Here is a 9,448-nt window from a genome sequence, read left to right as displayed (position 1 = left end):
GTCGAGCGGACTCGCTGCCGTGCTATGAACTGCACATGACGGCCGTACGTCCGCGGCGACTGTAGCGACTGGGGGCTGCATTGCTAGATTAGATCTGATAACATTGACGACAAATTCCATACCGCTGCGCGTGAGGTTGAAGTGGATGATTCCCAGATGAGATCGTGATGGTTGTTGATGACGAGGGATCCCGCCCGGATCACCACTTCAAGCTCCGTTTGCCCCACGGTGGGCGCCACTGTCGAGGTTTTGACCACAGCAGATGCTACGGGGTAGCACATGAGAGGTGTGGAGCAAGACGGCGTAGGAGATTCCGGAAACGAGTGTGGCACACGATGTACCCAGGTTCACGTCCCCTCGGTGGACGATCGCTACGTCCTGCTATAAATCACTATGATCATACTGTCGCCAGCATTAGGCGACTTGCTTTGTAGTAGCAGTCGGAGGCGGAGGGGGAGATTGTATCTAATCTGAGAGCTGATATGTGGGGGTTCCCCTGGTGGCTTTATATATGGAGCTACCTAGGGTTTACAGGTATAAGGCCTCTTGGGCCACTACGCTTCCTTCATGGGCCTTGTGCAGATCGAGTCGCTCCTGGCTTCAGTCGCTAGGGCGCTTGGCCCAGTCGCCCGCCGACTGGGGCTGTCCTGCGCTCTTCTCAATTGGCGAGTGAGCTGGGTGATGGGCCCCCTAGGGCGTATCTTCATCACCGGTGGAGAAGATCATCATGATGATGAAGAAGATTCCGGCGCGACCCCGCTAATTTCGGCCTTGCGGGGCTCTCATGTTCAAGATCTGCTCCTCCAGGAGACAAGCAACGACAGAGCTGCAACCAGAGAGAGAACCAAGCTGTCGCAACTGGAGAAAGACGGGATGACTCCGGTCTTTCCTGGGTGCCGTCCGCAGGATACGCGCTTGCATGTAACGCTTGATTATCTGCAGATGAAGACGCAGAACAAGTGGACCGACTCCAGCTTCAGCAAGAACTTGAAATTCTGGCACGATCGTCTCCCGGAGGGGAACACATTGCCAAGTAGTACCGAGAAGGCCAAGAAAGTCGTGTGCGCTCTTGACCTACCGCAAGAAAAATACCACGCCTGCATCAATGATTGCGTGATTTATCGGGGCGAGTACAAGGACAGAACCACATGTCCGGTGTGCGGCCACGGACGGTACAAGGTTGGGAACAAGAAGGTACCTCGAAAAGTGGTATGGTACTTTCCTATCACTCCCCGTCTGTAACATCCCAAATTTCAAATCAATGAAGGAGAAGAATTTCAATTACTCAAATTTTAGAACCAACAAAACTTTTATTAATACATGGGCTATACATAGTGCTCATACTCAATTCTTTGTGTGATTGCCATGATGAGTGTTTGTGTGCTTGTGCTACAACCTAAAACCCTAACTTGATCCTTTGAAGATCACAAAGAAAATCAAAAAGGAAGAAAAGAAATAAAATAGAAAAATCACAAAACCCTCACATATGGTTTATGCCATTTTTGCAAATCTTCAACCTAGACCATTTTGGCTTGCACCAATGGTTGGAGAATGTGACTAAACAGTTATTAGCTCTTTTGGAATCAAAGAAACTCAAATCAACTCAAATTTGAAATCAAATTGTGCTCACATGCACTAATGATCAAAACTGCCAATTTTAGCCTGATGCCTACTTTGAGCCTCTGTATTAGGAGATTTTCAAACCAAACAAATCCAACTCTTTGCACCTCATCCAAGACCACATCAAGGTGAACAACTTTGGTAAAGCACACCCCTGCAAATTCTTGCTATATCAAAAGTTATGCTCAAGCAAAGTTGGAACTTTTTAACAGATTCTAGTTAGTGTTAAATTTGAAATTTCACAAATCAATTTAATTTTGAACACCGCCACCACCATTGTGTGTCCTTGATTATTTGAATCAAGTCCACCAAAGATCATTCAAAATTTTCAAAATTTATTTCATGCGGCCATATTGTCAAACACCTTGTGAGCAAAATCAAACCAAATCCAAACTTCACTATTTCAAATAGTGTTTGGCCAAATTTTGGTTCCACTTGCTCAACCCTGTCCCCTGGTCCCCTCTAACACCAAATGCCCCTGCTGCCCAGCCCTAGAAAGGGCTAGACATGGCAATGCCATGCCATGCCGGCCATGCTCACCATGCACATGCTATCTCTCCCTTCCTTCCCCTCTATCCTTGCCCACCATGCCATCCAGCTTCACCTTCACTGGTGGAAAAACAGGCTTCCGGGAAGCCCCATAAGTCGCGAAGGTAAAGGAACCGCGACTAATGGGGTCTTTAGTCGCGGTTCGTCTGGCGAACCGCGACCAAAGCATGGCCCCGGGGCGCACGGTGGCCGGGCTGGTGCACGTGGGGGGCTTTAGTCGCGGTTGGCTCTGCCGAAGGCTTTTAGTCGCGGTTGGCCGGGCTAACGCGGCTAAGCCCTCCCCTATATATACCCATCCAGCAACCAACACTTAGCCATTTGGTGCCATTCTCTTCACAAGCTTCACAAGTGGGTGTTAGGTTTTGCTTTTGGTTCCTCTTATGCACATAAGGTGTTTGATGAAATGCCCCAAGAGCATGAAACAAACATGATATGAAGTGTTGGAGCCACACTTGAGCTTTCTCATTTATTTTCCTCCTCGATCGCGGTTAGCAACTTGAACCTTTGATGTACTGTTGATAAAATGTGCATGTGTGTGTAGTTCATTGTTTAATTTATATTGTTTGTAGCTAGTTAGTTTAACAAATGCATGATGGTTAATTATATATTTTATATTATAATAATGCGGATGAATCGACAATGGATGTACGGTAACCGACTCTCCGGCGAGTTCGGTGCGGGTTTGAAAGATTTCCTCGTAGTGGCCAATGCGAACAAAGCGAGGGGGTTTTGTTATCTGTCCATGTGTTAAATGTAAGAATCGGAATGGTTACTCTTCCTCAAGCGATGTTCACATGCACAGCTTCGGCACGGTTTCATGCCAAGCTATAATTGTTGGACCAAGCATGGAGAAAGAGGGTTATAATGGAAGAAGATGAAGAAGGGGATGATTTCAATGATGAAAGCTATCTTGCTCATTTCGGTGATACTTTCATGAAGGATCTTTGAAGGTGAAGGGGAAGGTGAAGAAGAGGCACGTGATGATCCGTTGATGATCTTGGTCGGACCATTGCTGATGCACGGAGACGTTCTTCGAAGCTGAAAAGAGAGGGAGAATTTGGATCGCATGTTAGAGGATCACGGGAAAGCGCTGTACCGGATGCGATGATGGTCACGAAAAATTGGGCTACTACTTAGTTTCTTTGAGATGGAAGGCACGAGGCAGGTGCTAGGTGACTCGGCATTTGAAAACTTGCTTGAAAATGTTGAAGAATATGTTTCCAAAGAATAACGAGTTGCCGCCACTACGTACGAAGCAAAGAAGGTTGTCCGCCCTCTAGGTTTAGAGGTTACGAAGATACATGCCATGCATCAACTTGTGCATCCTCTACTGCGGTGAATACGAGAATTTGAATGAATACCCGGTATGCACTGCATTGCGTTATAAGATCGGGCGATGACCACGAGTGACGATGTTGAGGGCCAGAAACCCGGGAAGAGGGTTCCCGCCAAGGTGATGTGGTATGCTCCTATAATACCACGGTTGAAGCGTGTCTGTTCGGGAACAAAGAGCATGCCAAGTTGTTGCGATGGCACAAAGAGGACCGTAAGTCGGACGGGGAGTTGAGACACCCGCGAGATGGAACGCAATGGAGAAAGATCGACGGAGAGTTCAAAGATTTTGCAGCTGACGCAAGGAACATAAGATTTGGTCTAAGTACGGATGGTATGAATCCTTTTGTGAGCGAGCTCCGGCCATAGTACACAGCCCGTGACTCTATGCATCTACAACCTTCCTCCTTGGTTGTGCATGAAGCGGAAGTTCATTATGATGCCAGTGCTCATCCAAGGTCGAAGCAACCCGGCAACGACATCGATGTGTACCTAAGGCCATTAGTTGATGAACTTTTACGAGTTCGTGGGGCAGACACAGTGTCCGTGTGTGGGATGAGCACAAAGAAGAGGAATTTGACCTACGGCGTTGCTTTTCGTAACCATCAACGATTGGCTTGCTCTTAGTAACCTTTCGGGACCGTCAAATAAGGGATACAATGCATGCACGCTACTGCTTACATGAGGCGAAAGTGTACATTTGCCAAATTGTAAGAAGAACGTGTACCTTGGGCATCGTCGATTTCTTAGAAAGGTCATCGGTAAGAAAGAAAGGCAAGCATTTCAACGGCAAGGCGAGATCACCGGCCGAAGACTGCGGAACACTGCTTGGTGCTGAGGTATTTGATATGGTCAAGGGTTTGAAAGTCATCTTTGGAAAGGGTCCTGGCGGACAATCGGTTCGAAGGAAGGCTGACGGAGCACGTAGCCATGTGGAAGAAGAAATCTATATTACGGGAGCTAGAATATTGGAAAGTCCCTAGAAGTCCGCTACGCAATCGACGTGATGCACGTTACGAAGAATATTTGCGTGAACATCCTAAGCTTCTTGGGCGTGTATGGGAAGTCAAATGATACAAAGGAAGCACGGCGAGGACCGGCAAAGTTTGAAAGACCACGATGGCCGGCATCAGGAACGGTTTCAAGGTCGTGCCGGCTACGCTCGACCAAAGAAGAGAAGGTCATCTTTTTTGAATGCACGAAGCGATATGAAGGTCCCGTCGAGGATTCTCGTCCAATATAAAGGGAATAATAAACATGGCGGAGAAAAAGTTCCAAAACACGAAGTCTCACGGCGCCATGTGATTATGACGCAATTGCTTCGGTTGCTTTGAGGGGGCTCCTGTGCAGAAAAATGTTCGACTGCCCATTGTGAAGCTATGTGCATTCCTCAATGCAATCTCTCGAGAAGGTAATCAATCCGGAAGTTCTACCACGGTTACGGAACGATGTGATCCAATGTCTTGTCGGTTTCGAGTTGGTGTTCCCGCCATCCTTCTTCAATATTATAGACGCACCTCTGGTTCACCTAGTCGATGAGATTTCCATTCTCGGTCCTGTATTTCTACACAATATGTTCCCCTTCGAGAGGTTCATGGGAATATTAAAGAAATATGTTCGTAACCGTGCTAGGCATGAAGGAAGCATCGCCAAGGGCTATGGAAATGAGGAGGTAATTGAGTTTTGTGTTGACTTTGTTCCTGACCTTAAGTCGATTGGTCTTCCTCAATCGCGGCTCGAGGAGACTAAGTGGAAAAGGCACGATCGGAAGGAAATCAATGATATGTATGGACGGCCATTCTCGGCGAAGCACACCACACGGTTCGACCAATTCCAGCTTGGTGGCTCCGTACTTTGAGAAACACAAGAATATTTTACGCTCGGACAACCACAGGAAGCACGAATCCTGGATTAGGAAGGCCCACATGGAGACTTTCGGCGGTTGGTTGAGAAAACATTTAATGAGTGACAATAAGGTTGTAGATCAGGTTGTACATGTTGGCCAAGACACCATCTTCGACTATAACGACTTTCCAAGAGTGCGAGATAAATGGGAATACATTTTACACGATCGCCCAAGATAAAAAGAGCACCAACCAAAACAGTGGTGTAAAGCTTTGATGCGACAATTGAGAATGGGCAAAAGGTCACATATTATGGTTACATAGAGGAGATATGGGAACTTGACTATGGACCCTCCTTTAGGGTCCCTTTGTTCGGTGCAAATGGTTCAAGCTAACGAGGAGGTGGGGTAAAGGTGGACCAGCAATACGGAATGACAATGGTGGATTTCAACAATCTTGGTTACCTTGACGAACCATTCGTCCCTAGCGAAAGATGTCGCTCGGGTTTTCTATGTGAAGGACATGAGTAGCAAACCGAGGAAACGGAAAGATAAGAAAACGATCGGTACATCATGCGATGATCCAAAGCGCCACATTGTTCTTTCGGGGAAAAGAAACATCGTGGGAGTGGAGGACAAGACGGACATGTCGGAAGATTATAATATGTTTGCTGAAATTCCGCCCTTCAAAGTGAACACCGACCCAAGCATTAAGTTAAATGATGAGGATGCTCCATGGATACGGCACAATCGTAAGCAAGCGAGGGACACAAGGAAGAAATGATGTGTAATAATTTATTGTACCAAACTTTGTTGAATGAATCATGTGAATTATATTACCAGTGATGTGTTTGGTGTCCATTTTCGAATGATTCAATTGACTCGAGATAGCAGCGATGATACATGAAATTTGGAGTGACTAAGTCATACTCCATGCATACATGAAATTTGGAGTGACTAAGTCATACTCCTGCATATAGGAAATTTGGAGTGACTAAGTCATACTCCACGCATACATGAAATTTGGAGTGATTTAGTCATACTCCTGCCTAGGCGTATAATATGCATACTCGTAGTCTTCATAGCCGCCGCCGTTGTGCAGTAGTCAGTCGCCTTCTAAGTTGCGTGCGTCGTCGTCGCTGCTTGTCGTCGGCTAAGTCGTCGGGCGGCGCTCGTGGCTCGGGCGAGGGTAGCGCGGGCGGGGGATATCGCCGGCCGTGATGTAGTCCATGACGCTGCGCGAGTCCGGCCGTACCACCATAGCCGACGGCCGGCCTCGTGGAAGTTTCCGGGAGGCGAGCCGAGTCCTCCTCACACAGCGGCGCCCTCTCACGCCGATTGATGAAGAAGGCGTCCCAAGTATGCTGGTTATCGGGATGCCGGCGGGGATTCATCCGCTGCTCCGGCGTGAGGTCGAGGTAGTAGTGGTTCGTGATGGCCGCCGGCGTGCGGTACCACGAGGGACGGGAGGGACCGGCACGCCGCTCGGCGCTCAGGCTCCGGCCCGGCGGGGACCGCGGTAGCCGGAGGGCAAGGGTGGTTCAGGGCGCAAAGCTCCTCCACCTGCTGGTAGGTTAGAGTGGGTGCGGTGGAAGCCATGAGAGAGTGATGAGAGATTGTAGAGATGTGATGCTGGCCAAGCCGGGCTACCTATATGTAGTGACGAATGGCGGGAAAAATGGGAGCGGGAAGACGGGGAGGCGGGAAGAAAGAGGCGGGGAGAAAGTGGCGGGAAGAAATTGGCGGGAAAAAATTGGCGGGAAGAAAGAGGCCGGAAGAAAGTGGCGGGAAACAATTGGCGGGAAGAAAGAGGCGGGAAGACAGGGAAGAAATGGCGGGAAGACGAGGAGGGAAGAGGGGGTCGGCGGAAAGAGGCGGGAAGAGGGGCCAACGAACTTTTGAATTGAATTAGTTTTATTTTTATGAATTTTTGATAATTTGTATTTTTAAATTTTTGAATTGAATTAGTTTTATTTTTATGAATTTTTTGTTATATTATTTGTATTTTTAAGATTTTTGAATTGAATTAGTTTTATTTTTATGAATTTTTTGATATATTATTTGTATTTTTAAGATTTTGAATTGAATTAGTTTTATTTTTATGAATTTTTTGATATATTATATGTATTTTTAACATTTTGAATTGAATTAGTTTTATTTTTATGAATTTTTTGATATATAATTTGTATTTTTAACATATTGAATTGAATTAGTTTTATTTTTCTTAATTTTTTGATATATAATTTGTATTTTTAACATATTGAAATGAATTAGTTTTATTTTTCTGATTTTTTTGATATATAATTTGTATTTTTAAAATTTTGAATTGAATTAGTTTTATTTTTCTGATTTTTTTGATATATTATTTGTATTTTTAACATATTGAATTGAATTAGTTTTATTTTTCTTAACTTTTTGATATATAATTTGTATTTTTAACATATTGAAATGAATTAGTTTTATTTTTCTGATTTTTTTGATATATAATTTGTATTTTTAAAATTTTGAATTGAATTAGTTTTATTTTTCTGATTTTTTTGATATATTATTTGTATTTTATGATTTTGAAAAAGAAAAGCAATTTGAAAAAATACCTTTAGTCGCGATTGGCCTCGCCAACCGCGACTAAAGTTCTAGCGCGCGGAACGGGGAAAACCCGCCGAAATACCTTTAGTCGCGGTTGGCGAGGCCAACCGCGACTAAAGTACCCCCTGAGTCGCGGGTCGCCTCCCCAACCGCGACTAAAGGGGGGGGACTATAAATGTCAGCGCCGAACCGCCGCCGCGCCATCTTCTTCTCCGCGCGACAGACTCCTCGCCGAAGCCCTGCCGTCGCCTCCTTCTCCGCTGCCGAAGCCCTGCCGTCGCCTCGCCGCCGTCGCCGCCGTCGTCACGCCGCCGTCGCCGCGCCGAGCCGCCGCCCGAACGCCGCCGTCGCCGCGCTTCGCGCCGCCGTGCGTCGCCCTCGTCGATCCTCGCGCGTCCCCGGCCCGTCGCGCCGATCGATCTCCGCAACCGCCGCGCGCGCCGCCGGTCTTCGCGCGCGCGCCGCCCCCCGCTCGCGCCGCCGCCGGCCGCTGCTGCCCGCCGCTTGCCCGCCGCCGCCGCCCGCTGCGCCCGGCCGGGGAGAGAGAGATCGAGGGCGCGGGGAGAGAGAGAGAGAGCGGCGGCGCCCCACCTTCTCTCTTTTGTTTTTTGTTTTTTTAACTTAACTAAAAATTTAACTTAACTTAACAATTGTTAACAATCGTAAAGTTTAACAAAGTTAACAAAATTTAACAAATTTAACAATTTTAAAATTTAACAAATTTAACAATCGTAAACTTTGTTAAATTTTGTTAATTTTGTTTTTTTAACTTAACTAAAAATTTAACTTAACTTAACAAAATTGTTTTTGTTGCTAATTAATTAATACAAAAAAACTAATATTGTAAACTTATAAATTTTACATTGTTAACGTTGTTATTTTTACTTACAGTAGTTCTCTTGCATACACAACAACATCATATGTAGTATTTTTTCCAAAATGTAGAACAAATTAATGTTGTAAACTTATTGATTTTACATTGTTAACATTGTTAATTTACTCACGAGTTATCTTGCATACACAACAATTAATCTCATACACAACAATTACACACATCATACGTAGTGAATTTCGTCCAAAATGTAGAACAACACCGGTCTCTCGGTCACCGCCACACCGGTCTCTGCGTCCCCCTTTCGCCACCGCCACCGGTCTCTCGGTCACGCGGTCACTTGCATCCCCCTTTCGCCACCACCACCGTTCTCTCGGTCACGCGATCACTGCGTCCCCCCTCTCGCCTCCCTCGTCGCCCTCTCTCTTTATATGTAGAAGAGATATGATAATGCTGGCATATACACAATTAATTTATTTTGACTACATGTTTTCAGGATCGACATATGGCGGACGATAGAGCTGACCCGATTACGGACAACTATGATCCGGACGTTGAAGACCATATGTTCGGCATCATAAAAGGCGATTTTCCATATGTGCCGACGGAGAAGAAAGAAGATGATATCTCTTCTTATGCGAACCTTGAGTGTGAAGATGAAGGGCGCCGTCGGCAAGCGAGATGAT

The sequence above is a fragment of the Lolium rigidum genome, chromosome 1, assembly GCF_022539505.1.
Source record: "Lolium rigidum isolate FL_2022 chromosome 1, APGP_CSIRO_Lrig_0.1, whole genome shotgun sequence".
NCBI lineage: Eukaryota > Viridiplantae > Streptophyta > Magnoliopsida > Poales > Poaceae > Lolium > Lolium rigidum.
The sequence above is the reverse complement of the archived record's forward strand: the minus strand, read 5'-3'. Positions refer to the sequence as shown.